Source organism: Mesoplodon mirus (assembly GCF_964341445.2).
Source record: "Mesoplodon mirus genome assembly, chromosome: 4".
Classification (NCBI taxonomy): domain Eukaryota; kingdom Metazoa; phylum Chordata; class Mammalia; order Artiodactyla; family Ziphiidae; genus Mesoplodon; species Mesoplodon mirus.
This window is the reverse complement of record NC_138979.1, coordinates 85446766-85464557: the sequence shown is the minus strand read 5'-3', so window position 1 is coordinate 85464557 and position 17792 is coordinate 85446766. Positions and strand designations below refer to the sequence as shown.

The following is a 17792-nucleotide window of genomic DNA, read 5'->3' as shown; positions in this document are numbered from 1 at the left end:
TGAGATGTTAGGAATGTCTGTATAACTCTCCTGGAAGTTCTGAACTAGGTGATGAAAGAGACAGAGTTGCGAGAAGACAGAGAAAGAAGAGACAAAATATGGAGGATTGGAGAAGATGGTTGCTAAAGGATTTCCAGGAAGAACAAAAGAGAGACTGTTTATATTATTTGGAAATAAGCATCGTTATCTAAAAAGAAACCCAAATCAACTATAACCAAAATATCAAATGACTGAATGATTATAAGAAATGTGTGAATCAAACTATGCAAAGCCTGGGGCTTCCCTGGTAGCGCAGTGGTTGAAAATCTGCTGCCAATGCAGGGGACACGGGTTCAATCCCTGCTCCTGGAAGATCCCAAATGCCTCAGAGCAACTAAGCCCGTGTGCCACAACTGCTGAGCCTGCACTCTAAAGCCTGCAAGCCACAACTGCTGAGCCCACGTGCCACAACTACTGAAGCCCACGCTCCTAGAGCCCGTGCTCTGCAACAAGAGAAGCCACCGCAGTGAGAAGCCCACGCACCGCAAGGAATAGTAGCTCCCGCTCGCTGCAACTAGAGAAATCCCGCGTGCAGCAATGAAGACCCAACGCAGCCTAAATTAATTAATTAATTAATTAAAAAAAAAAACTATGCAAAGCCTGATGCACAATGTTTCCTGGTGGAGGGAGCATAGCTCCCACCAAGTAGAAGCATCTTGTCAGCATTAACTCTGCTAGGCCAAAAGGTTCATAATTTTTATTTTTAATTTTGCTGGAAGATAATGTTTTATACTGTTATAGCACAAAGAAAACTGACTTCGAAATTTATCAAAACTTAATGTGATTTTTTTTCTTCCTGTTTGGGAAGTTGATAGGAGGGCAAGTGCATACTTGTACCCTGGTTCCACTTTCTGTATGCTTGTTCATCCTTGTTAGATTTTAAGATTCTTAGGTTCATGCTTCTTCTTAGTGTCATAAGATCTCAAATCCTCTCATATAAAATTTGAAGAAAGAGTTGCTAAAGGAGTACATATAAGGTAAAAAGAATGTCTCTCTTGGTTGGGTTTTATAAAAAATACACCTGTTTTTTTAAATACACCTTTTCTAAAAGTGAACTGTTACTATGCTTCTCAGTACCCCGAATCACAAATTTCATTTATCCACCAAAGCTGCTGTTGGTCACTGTTAAAACTGATTATATGGTTAGCATTACATTTTGTAAATTACTTGTGATGCCAAGGTGATGTTTAGGATTTGTGCTTAACTCTGGGGGAAATATTTCTTTAAATGGATAATGCTGATTTTTTTAAGAGGGTTAACATAAATCATAACAGTGGGAAAATAAATTTTGACCAGAACTTTCAAACTATCTCCTATTTCCTATGCACCTAATACCATCAGCATGAAGTCATCCACATAATGGGTAAATTTGATGTCCTGTAAGGTAGTGAGAATATCAAGATCTCGGTGGATTAAACTACCACAGAATTATCAGCATTTGATGAGCAAATGTTGTCTTGAAGCAAGATGATGAAGTTGAACCCCTATCCATATCAAGTAAGAGTAGAAAGCTTCTGGTACCCATGGTTAATTTGTGAACTGACTGTATCCTTTGATCATTAAAAAAAAAATTTAGGGGACTTCCCGGGCGGTGCAGTGGTTAAGACTTCGCCTTCCAATGCAGCGGGTGTGGGTTTGATCCCTGGTTGGGGAGCTAAGATCCTTCATGCCTCACAGCCAAAATAACCAAAACATAAAAGAAGCAATATTGTAACAAATTCAGTGAAGACTTTAAAAATGGTACACATAAAAAAATCTTTTGAAAAAATTTAGTTCCTTGATTGTAAACAATGTTTTATTAATTATTAATATTAAGTATTTTATTTATTAATAAAATTAATTAATTTTATTAATTATGCATGTTAATACCATATCTGTATTTGCATTTATATATATATATATATATATTTTTTTTTTTTGCAGTACACGGGCCTCTTACTGTTGTGGCCTCTCCCATTGCGGAGCAGAGGCTCCGGACACGCAGGCTCAGCGGCCATGGCGCATGGGCCCAGCCGCTCCGTGGCATGTGGGATCTTCCCGGACCGGGGCACGAACCCGTGTCCCCTGCATTGGCAGGCGGACTCTCAACCACTGCGCCACCAGGGAAGCCCCATTTATACTTTTTGTGTGTGTGTGGCTGCACCGGCCCTGGCAGCGAAAGCACCAAGTCCTAACCACTGGACTGCCAGGGAATGCCCTATACTAAATTTTTTGGTCACAAATTTTATGTGGCCAAATGTACTGATATCTTCTTTTGACACTTGCATTATTTTTGTTTGAAAAATCTTCAAAAACTTACAAATAATACCACTCATCCATATTTTCTTCTAAAATATTTAGTGGTTTCATTAAAAAGACTAAACATTTTTACTAACCTGGAGTTTCTTTTGGTGTATATGTTGAGATATGTAGTTAACTTCTTATCACGAATTGATTTTTCCCAAACCATTTATTAATAATCTATATCATTCTCATTGATTTGTATAGTTTCTCTTATGTTAATACATTCTCACCTCTTACTGTTTTCCAGTAATATGCTTATTCTTCTGTAGGCTAGTATTTAATAATTATATTTTTATATTTACTAATTATATATTTTATAATCTAACAGAAAATATTTAATTTATCTTAACTTTCTTTAAACATATTTAAAGCTATTTTATTTTAACTAGAAACAAATCACTATATGTCTATGCAAAAGCAACATATGTTTATTGCTGAAAAGTTAGAAAATATAAATAAGAAAATAAATATGAAAGAAGGAACACCTTAGTAGTGAGAGTGGATGTAACTATGCCTCATTCTCCTAACACTGGGTCCCCCACGTGCAAGGTTCTGAGGGGCGATGTTAAGCTTTTGCCCTACCTCCTTCCCCTCTTAGAACCCACTTGGGTCCCAGGTTGGTGACTGAGGTGCTTAATTTGTTTCCAGTGAAAAAAGTTTGGCCACAAAGGGGATGGCCATTACACCTTTCTTGGTACCAACTCCCTACAAAACTAAGAGGTCCTATGTTTGCCACAGACTCTGGAGCAAAAAACGGCTTAAGACTTTATGAAGTAGAGATGCCAACCCATTTTTCTTGTAGATGGAAGTGCATTGCTGGCTGACTGTAGTCATGAGAAAATAAGCTCAGTACCAATAAGAGAATAATAAGAAGAATAAGAGAAAATAAGCTCAGTGCCTTCTCCTCATAGGAAGCAAAGACCCTCGTTGGAAGGGCTAAAGTAGGCACGTTGCCAACTGATGCTCCATATCCTCACAATGCTGGGGGGTCAGGGACACAGGGGATAGTCTGGATTCTATGGGAGAGAAGTATGGAAGTAAAACAGCTGAAATTTTAACTTGCATTCCTAGTGAGTTTCAATGTTTGAGAGTTACAAAGAAAAGTTACAAACACCCCAGTCTGCCTATGGAATCTCAGGAGTCACAGATGGTGTCTACTCTGGCTAGGTAGCCAAGGTAGGAAGAGGGTGAAAATTCTTTCCAGCTATAAACTGCCATGATAAGCAGAAATTATCCTAAGGGGGCCACAGAGACGAGGGGTATGTTGGGCACGAAAATGCTCAGATCAGGTCTCCAGTGCTAGGGACAGGGTAACCAACCATGCCAGTTTTCCCAGGACTGTCTTGGTTTTATCACTGATAGTCCTGTGTCCCAAGAATGCCCCAGTCCTGGACAAACTGGGGAACCTACTTGGGACACATAGTAGACTGACAGCCCCAGCAGCTGTCCTTCTGGATCCACGTCTGCGTCTGTCCTATGCCCATGCTTCCCACGACTGCTCCCAGCCATTGTACCCACAATAGGGGTAAAATACAGGCCCACTCCTGGAAGATGCAGGATTTATTTATCATATGACTTTGGCTCCAGGATTCCCCTTTGGCCTGGCCAGAAATGTTGTTAGAACTGTGCTGCAGTTTTAGACTCTCTCTACCCAGTCCTCTTTGTTGCCCTCTATCTCCACTTCTTCCATTCTTCCTAGCTCCCTCCCTCCATAATTTTCTATGGCCACTTAACATATTACCACAAATTTCGTGGCTTAAAACCACACATATTTATAGTATAGTTCTGGAGGTCAGAGGTCTGAAATGATTCTCACTGAGCTAACATCAAGGCTGCATTCCTTTCTGGAGGTTCTAGAGGACAATCAGTTTTCTTGTCTTTTCCGACTTGTAGAGGCCACCTGTATTCCTTGGCTTGTGGCCCCTTCCATCTTCAAAGCCAGCAATGACCTGTCGAGTCTTTCTCACATCATTCTGACACTCCTGCCTCCTCCTTCCACATATGAAGGACCCTTGTGATTACACTGGATCCACCTGAATTTGTTAAGGCATCCATAACATGTTTTTCATCATAAAACAGGTATTACTCTGACATTATTAATTCCATTAACATATGTTAAATAAATATTAAATAAATATGCAGGAAACCACCAGGGCATTATTTGAGTCTTAGATAGGCATGGGAGCTCTAAGCAACAACTTTACTTAAAACAATTTATTTATTTATTTGGCTGTGCCAGGTCTTAGTTGGCAGCACTTGGGCTCTTTTAGTTGAAGCATGTGGCATCTAGTTCCCTGACCAGGGATCGAACCTGGGCCCCTGGCACTGGGAGCGTGAAATCTTAACCCCTGGACCACCAGGGAAGTCCCCAAGCAACAACTTTCTAGAGGGCATCTGTTTGCAAAGAAATCTGGGAATCTTAGCTTTCAAGTGCTTGGGGATCCAGGTAGCATTTGACAAGGACATACAGAAGTTCAGAGTTGGCCTAGCATATACTCCTTGAGTATCTCTGGTCTATACAGAAACACTAGAGTCAACCAAATCTTGACAACCTACCTGGAGTCCTGGTGTGTGGTTCTTATCTCCCTACAGCCTGGTAGTGTCTTTGACCCTCATTCCAGGCTGCATCAGCAAGTGTCAGAGTCTTCTTCAGACGTCACAATAGGGAGCCTTTACTGGTCTCATAGGTCACACTGGGGAGCACTGCGGAGACAAATAGAGGACAAAAGATTATTCTCTGGTTGGGCTATTATAGGAAGAAAATTGTGGGTGATCAGAGTTGAAACCAGTCACACACATCAAAACCATTTGGTGCAGCTAAGCTGGATAGACCTGAGAAATGTTTTTTTGTTTGTTTTTTGTTTTGTTTTTGTTCATTGCTCTTTCACCAGTGAAGACACTGTCCTGGAACCAGCTATCACTTCAACAGGGACCCTGCCTCCCTCCAGAGTTTTTCGGCACAATTGCTTTCTTTCTTTCTTTCTTTTTATTTTTTTGGCTGTGCCGCGTTCCCCAACCAGGGATGGAACTCGTGCTTGCTGCAGTGGAAGCGAGGAGTCCTAACCTCTGGACCTCCAGGGAATTCCCCCAGCAGCAATTTCTGCTGAAGGTCTGGACACCTGACTTCTGAGTCACTAATTCCAAGCAATTTGTTGTCAAATCATTCAACCTACAAAGCACAAAATGGCATTAAACGGCCTCTGAAGAATAAGTACCTAAATTAATATCTACGCATTTGTCTTGCTGTAAAATATGGCTGTCAAACTTTCAAATTTTGCTGGTGCATCTTGTGCAATGGTGGTATCTGTTACTTTTTAATTTGGTTAATCAAAATTCTTAAAATCATTAACATGATTTTGATCTTGAAATCATCAACAAATGTAATAGGAACCTGCTGAGTTTTGGGATAGCTGGTTTTGTATTAACTGTTGTTGTGAGCCTGCTTCTGCTTCTGTCTGTTTCACCCACAATACCAGGTTTGGTTTAATTGTATTGTAACTGTATAATTACAGTAATTGTATAATTACTGGATCAAGTACTACATTAAAAGGAGTTTCTGTATACAGTCGCCTGTTTCTACCAGTATGGAGTATGGAGTCAACCTATTTTGCTTTATTCCTAAGAAATGGAATAAAGATGGAAACACAAGTTGCAGATAGAGAAAGATGGAAGCAAGGGAAAAGATTATTTAAAGTTTGGGAAATTTTAAAGATATGGGACAAGGATAAAGCATAAGAGGTTTCATAACAATGGAGATGATAAGATTCCATAAGGTCACTATGATGATTAGATTTAGGAGTGGGAAACAGATTTGGGTGGATAAAGCAAGGGAGCAAAGAGACTATTAAGAGGAAACACGAAAGTTAGATGTCCCTATTAGTTAGCTAATTACTGAAAAATTTGGCTAATAGAATTTTAGGGAAATTTAGCTATATTGATTTTTTAAATTTGTAGCAATGATCTTATACTTCAATAAAAAACAGAGTACTTGTTTGCATTCTACTTGATTTTTTTCACCTGCATACTATTCTTCAATATTCTTCAATCTATACCAACCAGTTTGTGCCTTCCTTAAGTACTGCCAGAAACTATCAACTCTTTCTCCTGTTACAAAATTATAGCTTAAAAAAGTTCTTCACTCTTGTTGTCAAACGAATACACAGATATCAAACAATAATCGTTTACAAATTATAATGAAAGAATAATATACCATTACAAAAAAAAGCGCCCAGATACAGATATATCAAGAAGTGTACAGGATCTACATAATGAAAAAAGCTACCAAAGGCTAATGAAGGACATAAAATAAGACAAATTGAGAGACATAACATGTACCTGGATACACTGATACAAGAGACTGATTCTCAGTTAAAATTCTCTTCACCTAATTACAATCAAAATCTCACTAAGATCTCTCTTTAGCGTGGCATAGTGATTAAAAATTCATCTCAAATAATGTAGAGGTAAACATTCCCAAGAGAATACTGAAAAGGAAGACTAAGGAGGGAAACCTTGGACCTGTAATAGATATTTCTATTTTACACACTACTGACGCTAGAAGAAGCAGACCAGAATGGAAAACCCAGAAACAGAAAAAACATCCGAGAATTAAATGTAAGATTAAGGGGTAAACTAGGTGAGGAAAGATGGATTGTTTGGGACAAGTGGATAACCATGTTTTTAAAAGTTCTCATATGTTACACCATGCTCCAAAATAAATCTTGAATTTAGAGACTTAATTAGGGGAAAATAAAAGCAAAAACTAAAATATAGGTGAAGAAAATGTGCAGACGGAACGCTGGGCCACAGGGAAGGGTCAGGAGGCACGCGGAAACGCGTCTTCATTTCACCTGGAGAAACTGCGTTGGTTTCTCCTAAGTTTGCACTTGATGACACCTGTCGCCACAGTCTCTGGAACCATGAAAACAGCTTTCTGTAGTTACATCTGTTAAATTCCATGGAGAAAGCCTGGGGCCCAGAGGGATGTGGAAAGGAATAAACTGAGGGATAAGGAGATTTACAGAGTATTTTTAGGGGAGCTCTCTGGGGGACGAGACCTTCTGCATCCTGAAGCTCCACGCCACTCTAGCCCCAGTCGCATGCGAAGACGACTCTCTCACGGGAGATTCTAAAATTTCCAAATGTCCAGAAACGCCCAGCCAGCTCGCACCACCGTTGGAAAACAACCCAGCGCGTCCCACAAACAATCGCAGAGATTTGTGACGTTCGGGCCTCGTACATGCGCACTGGGCACTCCTGCGCTCCGTGCCTCTGTGCGCAAGCGCAGTGACGCCGTCTTACAAGGTGCGCACGCGCACTGTGTTTAGCTGTATCGCTTGGCTACGGTTATTCTGGGCTGAAAGATGAGAAACCGCGGAGCTTCCCAGCTGGGATGTTGTGGCTAACCGCGTTGGCTTATCTGTACCGCTAGTGTTAGGCTCAGGAGACTGTGAGAAGCCGAGGGGGAGGTGAGGTGTGTCTGAAGCGTGTAGGCTCTGCGATGAAGAAGATTTTTGGCTTCGGAAGTAAGAAGGGCGAGTCGCCCTTCGGCTCCTCCACCAGCCCGCGGAGAGAGCGCGTTAATCGGGTCAACGCCCGGCCCGAGTACCACATCCGACGCAAGAATCTCGGGAAGGTCCACAAAGCTGCCAGCGTGGGCAACGTAGCCAAAGTGCAGCAGATTCTGTTGCTTGGGAAGAATGGCTTGAACGACAGGGACAAGATGAACAGGTAACCGGGGCGGGCGGGAGGAGGCGGGGCGGGCCTGGGTGGGGCCCCTGCTGTCAGTTTCCCCTCCAAGGCTCGTGGACACCTACGTGGGGTCCCGCGCCCCGCAGACTTTATAGGCAGCAAAAGCCTTAGCTGGTTTCGGACCCGCTCATGACTCCCCTTATAGAGCACTTTACTGACAGTTTTAAAGTCCTTTGGCTGAATGTCAGTAATCACAGAAACGAAATTAAACATGAACAGCATCTTATTTTTAATGTACACATTTTTATACCGTAATGTTATATGTTACAGAGAAGTGCATAATGAGGAAAATAATTCTCATGACAGATCAACTTCTGGACTAAAAATTCCTCAGATACAATCCCGTATCTTTTTTAAAAAAATAATTTATTTATTGCTGTGTTGGGTCTTCATTGCCGTGCACGGGCTTCTCATTGTGGTGGCTTCTCTTGTTGTGGAGCACGGGCTCTAGGCGCGCGAGCTCAGTTAGTTGTGGAACGTGGGCTCAGTAGATGTGGAACGTGGGCTAGGTAGTTGTGGCTTGCCGGCTCTACAGCGCAGGCTCAGTAGTTGTGGCCCATGGGCTTAGTTTCTCTGCAGCATGTGGGATCTTCCTGGACCAGGGCTCGAACCCGTGTCCCCTGCATTAGCAGACGGATTCTTTTTTAAAAAAATTTATTTATTTTAATTTATTTATTTTTGGCTGTGCTGGGTCTTCACTGCTGCACGTGGGCTTTCTCTAGTTGCAGCGAGTGGGGGCTACTGTTCGTTGCAGTGCGTGGGCTTCTCATTGGGGTGGCTTCTGTTGTTGTGGAGCACGGGCTGTAGGTGCGCAGGCTTCAGTAGTTGTGGCATGCGGGCTCAGTAGTTGTGGTTTGCGGGCTCTAGAGCGCAGGCTCAGTAGTTGTGGCGCACGGGCTTAGTTGCTCCACAATATGTGGGATCTTCCCCGACCAGGGCTCAAACCTGTGTCCCCTGCATTGGCAGGCGGATTCTTAACCTCTGTGCCACCAGGGAAGCCTGCAGTATCCGTTTTATATCAGTGTACACCTATGTATATATGTTCTCTACTGAAGGACCTTAGAAGACAGCTTTGAAGTGGGAAGATGGCTGTGTCCTTGAATAGGAAGACTCATTTTCTTAAAATGTATGGTCTTCCCATATTTAAACCAAATAGGCATATGGTGGTTTAAAAATTTTTGAGTTACACGTGCTTTCTTTATTTGTTGTGATGAAATTAAAAGTTTTATGTAGTAGACAAAGATTTGCCCTTCTAGATATCAAAATGTGCTGTAAGTTCCCACAAATTATTCATTTACTAACAACTGAAAAGACAGATAAGTGAATGGAACAGAATAGAAAATGCCCAAACACCCAAATATATGTAAGACTTTAGAACTTGAACTGATGACATTTCATATTAGAAGGAAAAAATAAATTGTTTGTAAATGGTGCAGGAGTAAACTGCTAACTATTTAGAGAAAAGTAACTAGATTTTTATCTCACAAAAATAAGTTTCAGATAGAGTACAGATCAAAAATTTTAAATATACAAAGTGAGAAAATGACCAGAAGAAAACAAAATTCCTATTTATACATTTTTTTTTTTGTGCTGACAAAGACCTTCCTAAGAATGACTTCAAAAGCAAGAATTCTGGAGGTTGATTTAACAACATTAAAAAATTAAAACCCTCTGTAGATCAGAAAAGAAGATTAACAAAATAAAAGACAATGAGCTTTTAAAATATATCAACGTATTTGTATCAGGCAAGAAAACGTATCTTCACTTTACAGAGAATTCTTTGAAATCAGTAAGGGGAAAGAAACTCTAATTTGAAATTGAGCAACGTACTTTTTTGCATATCCATAAGTGACCAATGGATATAGGAAAAAAAATTAGCATTTCTGGTAAGAAAAGGAATTTAAGTTAAAGAGGAATGAAAAACCATTTTCCCTTCACAAAGTTTGTGAAGATGAAGAGCAGTGGTACTTATACTGCTGTTTAAAGTCTGAGTTGCTTTTGACTTTTCAAATAGGCAATTTGGTGATAAGTACCACATTTAAAAAATGTGTATTCCCTTTACACATCAATTCTCTTTATACAAATTAGAGGTAAATAATTAGAGATAAATTAGAGATAGGTAACATACAATTTGTTGTTCTCAACACTGCTTAAAATAGCAATGTATTAAGACGAACTCAAAGGATTTTATAAATAAATTGCAGTGTATCTGGTATGGAGTAATATGTGACCATTGAAGGTGGCATAGATAACAGATGTATGTTGACCTGCAGAGATGTACTTTGGTAGAATATTGAGGAAAAAAATCAGTTTCATTATATATAAACACAAGAAGACTATGGTCTTATCTTAGACACAAATATGTACAAAAATATGATAATTTTTGTTATTTCTGAGCACTTGTATTATAAGTGAAGCTTTCTTTTCCTTTTAAAAATATCTGTGATTTCTACAGTGAACATGTACAAAAATTCTAGTAACTGTTTAGTATTAGTGAAATAATCCTGGGAGAGACCAGGAATATGAATCTTGAACAGATAATAATAATTTCTCACTTTCTATTTTTTTTGGAAGTTTTTCAAGGATTGATATCTTCTGACAACTTTTAACCTCTTCAGAAGTAAAGGGAATCTTTTTATCCATGCCTGTAGATTTTACTAGGTATATATTTCGCTATATACACGTTTTTGATTTTGTGTAGCTTTATTACCTATAATATGTAAATGATTAGAGATTAATCATTTTACTTTATTGCAGTCTTATGAAAATAAAAAATAGTTAATGTAAGTAGTGATTATTACTATTGAAAAAGTTTATTAGAGTTTTAGTTGTGTCCTTATGAGAATACAAAATGAAAAATACAAATGTAAATGATTATTACTATTGCAAAAGTATTGCTTTACTTCCCAAAAGTTTTCTTTAAAAATATCGAACTCTCCAAAGTAACAACTGACATTAGAAATACAAAGAATCATGAGAGATTACTACAAGCAACTATATGCCAATAAAATGGACAACCTGGAAGAAATGGACAAATTCTTAGAAAAGCACAACCTTCCAAGATTTAACCAGGAAGAAATAGAAAATATAAACAGACCAATCACAAGCACTGAAATTGAAACTGTGATTAAAAGTCTTCCAACGGGGCTTCCCTGGTGGCACAGTGGTTGAGATTCCACCTGCCGATGCAGGGGACACGGGTTCGTGCCCCGGTCCGGGAAGATCCCACATGCCGCGGAGTGGCTAGGCCCGTGAGCCATGGCCACTGAGCCTGCGCATCCGGAGCCTGTGCTCCACAACGGGAGAGGCCGCAGCAGTGAGAGGCCCACGTACCACTAAAAAAAAAAAAAAAAAAAAAAAAATCTTCCAACAAGTAAAAGCCCAGGACCAGGTGGCTTCACAGGAGAATTCCATCAAACATTTATAGCAGAGATAACACCTGTCCTTCTCAAACTGTTCCAAAGTATAGCAGAGAGGGGAACACTCCCAAACTCATTCTACAAGACCACCATCACCCTGATACCAAAACTAGACAAAGATGTAACAAAAAAAGAAAACTGCAGACCAATATCACTGATGAACGTAGATGCAAACATTCTCAAAAACACCTCACAAACAGAATCCAACAGCACATTAAAAGTATCGTACACCATGATCAAGTGGGGTTTATCCCAGGAATGCAAGGATTCTTCAGTATACACCAATGAATGTGATGCACCATATTAACAAACTGAAGAATAAAAACCATATGATGATCTCAGTAGATGAATTTTTGACAAAATTCAACACCTGTTTATGATAAAAACTGTCCAGAAAGTAGGCATAGAGGGAACTTACCTCAACATAATAAAGGGCATATATGACAAACCCACAGCCAACATTGTTCTCAATGGTGAAAAACTTAAACCATTTCGTCTAAAATCAGGAACAAGACAAGGTTGCCCACTCTCACCACTGTTATTCAACATAGTTTTGGAAGTTTTAGCCACAGCAATCAGAGAAGAAAAAGAAATAAAAGGAATCCAAATCGGAAAAGAAGAATTAAAGCTGTCACTGTTTGCAGATGACATGATACTATACATAGAGGATCCTGAAGATGCTACCAGAAAACTACTGGAGCTAATCAGTGAGTTTGGTAAAGTAGCAGGATACAAAATTAATGTACAGAAATCTCTTGCATTCCTAAACACTAATGATGAAAAATCTGAAAGAGAAATTAAGGAAGCACTCTCATTTACCATTGCAACAAAAAGAATAAAATACCTAGGAATAAACCTACCTAAGGAGACAAAAGACCTGTATGCAGAAAACTATAAGACACTGATGAAAGAAATTAAAGATGACACAAACAGATGGAGAGAGATACCATGTTCTTGGATTGGAAGAATCAACATTGTGAAAATGACTCTACTACCCAAAGCAAACTACAGTTTCAATGCAATCCCTATCAAACTACCAATGGCATTTTTCAGAGAACTAGAACAAAAAATTTCACCATTTCTATGGAAACACAAAAGATCCCGAATAGCCAAAGCAATCTTGAGAAAGAAAAATGGAGCTGGAGGAATCAGGCTCCCTGACTTCAGACTATACTACAAAGCTACAGTAATCAAGACAGTATGGTACTGGTACAAAAATGGAAATATAGACCACTGGAACAGGATAGAAGGCCCAGAGATAAACCCATGCACATATGGTCACCTTATCTTTGATAAAGGAGGCAAGAATATACAATGGAGAAAAGACAGCCTCTTCAGTAAGTGGTGTTGGGGAAACTGGACAGCTACATGTAAAAGAATGAAATTAGAGGAATGAAATTCCTCTAAAACTCTTAGAGGAAAACATAGGCAGAACACTCTATGACATCAATCACAGCAAGATCCTTTTTGACCCACCTCCTAGAGAAATGGAAATAAAAACAAAAACAAACAAATGGGACCTGATGAAACTTAAAAGCTTTTGCACAGCAAAGGAAACCATAAAATAGATGAAAAGACAATCCTCAGAATGGGAGAAAATATTTGCAAACGAAGCAACTGACAAAGGATTAATCTCCAAAATATACAAGCAGCTCATGCGGCTCAATATCAAAAAGACAAATAACCCAATCCAAAAATGGGCAGAAGACCTAAATAGCCATTTCTCCAAAGAAGATATACAGATTGCCAACAAACACATGAAAAGATGCCCAACATCACTAATCATTAGAGAATTGCAAATCAAAACTGCAATGAGATATCACCTCACACTGGTCAGAATGGCCATCATCAAAAATCTACAAACAATAAATGCTGGAGAGGGTGTGGGGAAAAGGGAACCCTTCTGCACTGTTGGTGGGAATGTAAATTGATACAGCCACTATGGAGAACAATATGGAGGTTCCTTCAAAAACTAAAAATAGAGCTACCATACAATCCAGCAATCCCACTTCTGGGCATATACCCTGAGAAAACCATAATTCAAAAAGAGTCACGCACCACAGTGTTCATTGCAGCACTATTTACAATAGACAGGACATGGAAGCAACCTAAGTGTCCATCGACAGATGAATGGATAAAGAAGATGTGGCACATATATACAATGGAATATTACTCAGCCATAAAAAGAAATGAAATTGAGTTATTTTTAGTGAGGTGGATAGACCTAGAGTCTGTCATACAGAGTGAAGTAAGCCAGAAAGAGAAAAACAAATACCATGTTCTAACACATAGATATGGAATCTAAAAAAAAAAAAAAAAAGGTTCTGATGAACCTAGGAGCAGGACAGGAGTAAAGACACAGACATAGAGAATGAACTTGAGAACACGAGGAAAGGGGAAGATTAGGCTGGGACGAAGTGAGAGAGTAGCAGTGACATATATACAGTACTAAATGTAAAATAGATAGCTAGTGGGAAGCAGCTGCATCACCTGGGAGATCAGCTCGGTGCTTTGTGACCACCTAGAGGGGTGGGATAGGGAGGGTGGGAGGGAATGCAAGAGGGAGGGGATATGGGGATATATGTATACATATAGCTGCTTCACTTCATTATACAGCAGAAACTAATAAATCATTGTAAAGCAATTGTACTCCAATAAAGATGTTAAAAAAGTTATTGAACTCTCCAGTTATGTTTATCCATTGTTTAATCCATTTATTCATCAAATATAACTTGAATACCTATTATGTAGCACGTGTTTTCTACTCAGGACCCTGCATCTATCTCTCAGAACCCTTTCATGCTTAAAAACTTCATGTTGCCCCCATGAGCAAGATGAGAAATTTAAAATTGAAGTATTAAGGCTTCGTCTCAATTGAAGCTTTGCTCCCTTCTTTCAAACAGAAGCATTTCTGAAGGTAGGAAATTGTAAAAGGTAACCTTTACTTGTCCTTTTGAACATTTATAATGGTATTAAATACTAATATTGATCATTGGAAATGTCTGATTTCACACAATCTATAAATGTAAATATTGAATAGAATGAGCCATCCCTATTCATTTGAATCCTGAATTTCCTTTGGCTTAAAGCTTCCTGAAAATCAGAGTTAGAATTACTTTTTAAAAAAAATTCTTGTTTTGTTTGTTATTTTAGTTCTCTTTCCCCATGCTGCTTTTATTGTATTATTTTATTTTATTATTTATTTTATTATTTTTAAAATTGAAGTATAGGTGATTTACAGTATTGCTCATCATGCCTTTAAGAACTAAAAGTTATTTAAGTGCCAACCGTGTGACTAGAACTGCAGTAGACCTGTTATATAGATCATTATTTCATTTAATGTAAGGAACCATGAATTGCATGATGCCCCACTATTTTATATATTAATAAGAAATTTTTTAAAATGTTGCCAACTCGCAGATATAGAGAACAAACTAGTGGTTACCAGTGGGGAGAGGAAAGGGAGGAGGGGCAAGATAGGGGTAGGGGATTAAGAGGTACAAACTATTAGGTATAAAATAAGCTACAAGGATATATCGTACAACATGGGGAATATAGCCAATATTTTATAATAACTATAAATGGAATATATAACCTTTAAAAATTGTGAATCACTATGTTGTACCCCTATAATATATAATTTTTATTTTTATTTTTTATTATTTTTTTATTTTTGGCTGTGTTGGTTCTTCGTTGCTGCGCGCAGGCTTTCTCTAGTTGTGGCGAGCGGGGGCTACTCTTCCTTGCGGTGTGCAGGCTTCTCATTGTGGTGGCTTCTCTTGTTGTGGAGCACGGGCTCTAGGCGTGTGGGCTCAGTAGTTGTGGCTCGCGGGTTCTAGAGCGCAGGCTTAGTAGTTGTGGTGCACGGGCTTAGTTGCTTTGTGGCACGTGGGACCTTCTGGGATCGGGGCTCGAACCTGTGTCCCCTGCATTGACAAGTGGATTCTTCACCACTGAGCCACCAGGGAAGTTCCATAATTTATAATATTATACATCACCTATACTTAAATTTAAAAAAATGGCAACTTTAGGCACAGAGACGTTATGATAATTAGACCAACAGGAAAAATGAGAACTGAACAAACAAAAAATGCTACCAATTATAGTTGTAAGACATCGTGAATTATAAATTTCATTCCAATGTCAGAGATGTTAAAATGTGAGAAAGTGAGCATATTAGAATCATTGAAGTACAGTGTTCTCTCTAGTCCTCAAGACATATCTTCAAAAGAGGTATAATATCCTTTTACTTAATTGAAATGTTGCCCTTGTAAAATAGTAGTAATAGTAATAATTATGATAATATTACCTAATAATTATTGAGCTGCGAGGAACTGTTCTAAACCCTTTGCATGGGTTCTCATTTAAGCATCACAGTGGTGTCCTGTGAGGTAACTACTGCTCTATCCCCATTTTGTTGATGAGGAAATTGAGGCACAGAAAGGCTAAGTGACAGCTAATAAGTGACACAGTTAAAGTCAAATTCAAACCCAAGTTGAGCTGAATCTCAAGGTCATGCTTTTTCTATTCAAGCAGGTTGTTCTTTCGTTAATGTGGAGAGTAAGAAGAGCTAATATATATTGTTCTTTCTCCAGAAGCAAACTAAATATTTGTTTTCAAGGGATAGGAATAGCATGCTATTAAATGTTTTCAATTACATGAACAACTGTATGTTTTGAAATAGTGCACTACTAATTTCCTAAAAACTCCTCTCGGTTTCGTAGGACTGCTCTCCATTTGGCCTGTGCCAATGGCCATCCGGCAGTGGTAACTCTCCTAGTGGAGAGAAAATGCCAGCTTAACCTCTGTGACAACGAAAACAGGACAGCGCGGATGAAGGTACATAGTAGCCAACCATGTCAACGTGAGATGGATTTGATTTAACTACTTGGAATAAAAATGGATTTATCTCATTTAAATATAACGAATTGGTGAAACTTCTGGAATGTTTACTTTGAATTCCTAGAATTTACAGTCTGTTTCTTGGCATAACACTTATAGGCCATACAATGCCAGGAAGAGGAGTGTGCAACTATTCTGCTGGAACATGGTGCCGACCCAAATGTCATGGACGTCAGTGGCAACACTGCTCTCCACTATGCTGCCCTTTATCAGAATATATCACTCGCAGCAAAGCTGCTTTCACATGACGCCAACATTGAAGCAAGCAACAAGGTATAGCTCAACTATATTTACAAAATATTTGCCATACATGGTTGTTTTTTTGTTTGTTTTAGCTGCAGATGTTTTATCTATAATAATATGTACACTGAATCCCACCCATCAGGCCCTGTTACCATGGAAACAACTCCAAAGCCAAGTCACGGGCTGGAGAAAGGTGGTGCTCACAGAAAGAGCACCATTCTGTCTCCCAGCCACCCTTCTACCCCAGAAGGAAAATCTTCCCATTAGGATATGCCTGGGAGTGGGTGGTGGGCTCAAGAGCCCACACAAGACAAAGACCTGGGGGGAGTGAGGTGAGGTGGAGGCTGGCTGCTTGCAGGGGCTCAGGGAATGGGTGCTGTTGGGGATGGATGGGAGGAGGAAGGAGACCCAGTACCCAGCAGGGAGAGCTGGGTGAGTGCTGGTGGCCAGGGCAGGCAGCAGGCCCTGAGCCCTCCAGGACCCCAAGTTCTAAGATCGGGGAAAGTGGGGCAGGTCGTGTTTGACACCCAGCAAGGGTGTTCACTTATGCTGGTGGCCATTTAGTCCACCATGTACACCTTGGGGTCTTCCACGCTCAGCCTCGGGTGGCTCCTCAGCAGGGTTGTAGCTGTGCATGGGGAGCAGGTGATGGCGAAGCTGCTGTTCCTGCTTTTTCTTTGGGACACACATTACCTCCTCCCGCTGCAGCCCCGCCAGGAACTCCCTCTGCTGACATAGATGGGGTCAGTTTTACATATTTGGAAGCTCAAGCATTCCCTGAGTGAAAATATTTTGAAATAACTTAATTATCTAAGATTTCCCTTTAAATCATTATATTTCTAAAGAAACATTAGAGAGTATAGCTTTCTTTTATGTGTCTATGGCAGATATTTGTGAAAACATTGCATTTGTTAAAGGTAAGACTTTTTTTTTTCCCCAAGTATTTTTTCCCCCGCTCAAATTTTTTTTCTGATTAGTGTAAAACAACAGAGAAATGCAAAACTTGCCTTGGAGATAGACTTTGTCCTAAAACTCAAACAAAACAAAAGCATTTTACAATATAATAGCAATCTTGCTGCTGTTGACAAGTTCCTATTTTATTAAAAAATGATTTATGTAAAAATGATTTCTCTCTCATTGCCTAAGGCTTCAGAG

General features: G+C 39.5%; 1 protein-coding gene and 1 pseudogene across 2 annotated transcripts in view; one reads left to right on the top strand and one right to left on the bottom strand.

Moving 5' to 3' along the window:
* The window catches only part of LOC309801988 (ankyrin repeat domain-containing protein 26-like), a 79815-nt gene extending 74782 nt beyond the window's left edge, over positions 1-5033 (bottom strand). The window contains 1 exon segment of the mRNA XM_082617135.1: positions 4879-5033. The gene's annotated coding sequence lies outside the window, so the exon portion shown is untranslated.
* Positions 5034-7687: 2654 nt separating this feature from the next.
* LOC309802505 (ankyrin repeat domain-containing protein 26-like) overlaps positions 7688-17792 on the top strand; it is a 120679-nt pseudogene continuing 110574 nt past the window's right edge. Inside the window, exons 1-3 of the transcript XR_014296162.1 lie at positions 7688-8052; positions 16217-16331; positions 16494-16667. The product of XR_014296162.1 is annotated as an ankyrin repeat domain-containing protein 26-like (transcript). The remainder of the gene's footprint in view (positions 8053-16216; positions 16332-16493; positions 16668-17792) is intronic.